This window comes from Lynx rufus, unplaced genomic scaffold (assembly GCF_022079265.1).
Source record: "Lynx rufus isolate CCGP_SWC_20201006 ecotype Redwood Valley unplaced genomic scaffold, mLynRuf1.p SCAF_7, whole genome shotgun sequence".
Taxonomy (NCBI): domain Eukaryota; kingdom Metazoa; phylum Chordata; class Mammalia; order Carnivora; family Felidae; genus Lynx; species Lynx rufus.
This window is the reverse complement of record NW_025814889.1, coordinates 42,082,840-42,085,223: the sequence shown is the minus strand read 5'-3', so window position 1 is coordinate 42,085,223 and position 2,384 is coordinate 42,082,840. Positions and strand designations below refer to the sequence as shown.

The window sequence follows — 2,384 nt, the reverse complement described above, 5'->3', positions numbered from 1 at the left end:
GTTATTGTAGGGGCGCCTGGGTGGCTCGGTCGGTTGAGCATCTGACTTCGGATCAGGTCATGATCTCACAGCTCGTGAGTTCGAACCCCGCGTCGGGCTCTGTGCTGACAGTTCAGAGCCTGGAGCCTGCTTTGGATTCTGGGTCTCCCTCTCTCTCTACCCCTCCTCTGCTCATGCTCTGTCTCTCTCTGTCTCAAAAATAAATAAACATTAAAAAAAATTTTTTAACTTATTGTAATTATTATACAATGAAGGGACTTTTCCAGACAATTTTAACATTGAATGCAATGCGGAAATCTGTCACATAACTGTTCTGACAGGTAGTGCCAGACTTTTCTTTAGAATTTCTTTTTTTTTTTTAAGTATGAAATTTATTGTCAAATTGGTTTCCATACAATACCCAGTGCTCCTCCCAACAGGTGCCCTCCTCAATGCCCCTCACCTCCCTCACACCCCCCATCAACCCTCAGTTTGTTCTCAGTTTTTAAGAGTCTCTTATGGTAGTCTCTTTCATCTCACAACAACTTATTCCGAGTCTCCAAGCTAGATATCACTGCCCTCTTTTTCCCTCCCTCCCCTTTTCCTTTCCTTCTCTCCCCCTTCCTCCTTCTCTCTCTCCACAATCGCTTATATACCTCTCCAACTAGAGGTTTCCACACAGATGCTTTAATGACCCATCGTGACAAAAATACTGCACTTGGTTAAAAGAGGGGAACAGAGAGGAAGAGCCAGTAAGTAGACATATGTGGTAGGTAAGAATGAGTGAGAATCATGTGGAGGAACTTCCGTGAAAATGGTTCCATTGGTAATGAAGCAGCAGCATTTGGGGGGCCATGATGCTTTGGGTAGAAAGAGGAAATCTATGCCAATCTATACCAATCCCTTCCCTATGCGTCTGACTTCATGAAACTATATTCTATGCTAAGATGTGAAAGGAGCCTGGCACTTATTTAAGACAACAATCTAGACAGAACATTTTAGAACGTTCTGATGAATTAGCTGTGTGATCATCTTGGGTGGGGAGGAGGAGGACTCAGCTGTGGTCCTGGATTAAGTGCTTGCTTTTCTTCCCCTGAAAGAATTACTCTACATGTTGTTTAGAAGAATAAGAGAACGTAAGTCATTCGCCTAGGATTTTGCCTGAAAATGGGAAATGTGAGATTTGGATTGACTATAAGCAACGGAGGGTAAGTTTGACAAAAAAATTCCTGGCAACATAGAACTTTTCTGAGAGTCTCAAAATATTTATTATCTCTCTCTCTCTCTCTCTCTCTCTTTTTTTTTTTTCAGTATAAACATACATAATGAGGGACTCAGAAGCCCTCTCATGTCTGGAATACGATGTCACAGGTGATTCCTTACAGGCTCAGCCACTCTCAAACTGATGGCCCAGGGGTGCAGATGTCAGCCTTAGAATCCCTTGCTACCCTCACAAGTAGAGAGGGATCTTTTCTCATCCTGTCTTCCTTCCTTCCCAGAACGTCTCTCCTTGGAGACTCCAGAGGACAGCCTGAAACAGGAAGAAAATTGTTTGATTATAACTGTGACCCAGCAGAATGGTGGTACCCATTTGGGACAGCAGACACAATGAAACAGAGGCAGGTCATAAAATTTTCTGTGCATCATTAAACACTCAGCAAAATCCTGTCGGGACAGGATTATACGACTCTCGACCTATAGTCTGGGAAATAGTTGTCACAAGAGATTATTGTTTCTCAAGATGAATGTATAAGAAATGTTTTAATCTCTAAAGCATTTGTTCCTCAATGGCCAACCCTTTCTTGTGACTTTGTCCTGATTCTACCTATGAAGATAACCCCACCCTTTATAATAATAAAGCTATATAATGTTACTGTTATAGAATTGTTATATTGTTATAATAATTATATAATGGGAGTTGTCAAATGAGCTGTAAAAGTCAATCCTCACCAAATAGCCCACAACTTTCACCTTCCATAGCAGGGAGAAAACAGAAGTTTAACATGCAACATTCCTATTGAGGGGGTGATATGTGGGACATGAAGAACTCAGTGATGTCTTAAGTTCAAGGACCAAAAACGCAAGAATCTGGTGTGTTATCTCCCTGTGATGTCACAAGCGAGTCACAGAAAAGCACAAAGAAAGCTAGAGCTGACCTTACCTAGAGAGGCACGCACACAATTTTCAGGAATTATGGTCACCTGGGGGTCAGAATGTCCCCCTGAACAGTGGACTTTCAGTCTCCTCAGGCTATTTGTACGATGATCTATCCCTACAAGGTCCTTCTGCACTTATCACTATCACAAAGGCAACTTTATTACAGGTGCCTGGACAAGAGTCACCTAATTTTTTTTAATGTTTATTTATTTTTGAGACAGAGAGAGACAGAGCATGAACGAGGGAGG

The 2,384-nt window shown here is 41.9% G+C and overlaps 1 long non-coding RNA gene across 1 annotated transcript; it reads left to right on the top strand.

The window, feature by feature from the left end:
* The first annotated feature begins 464 nt into the window (after nt 1-464).
* Nucleotides 465-1,858, top strand: LOC124501227 (uncharacterized). Its single transcript, XR_006959722.1, has 3 exons — nt 465-1,187; nt 1,291-1,350; nt 1,479-1,858. It is a non-coding gene; the product is annotated as an uncharacterized LOC124501227 (long non-coding RNA).
* The last annotated feature ends 526 nt before the right edge of the window (nt 1,859-2,384 follow it).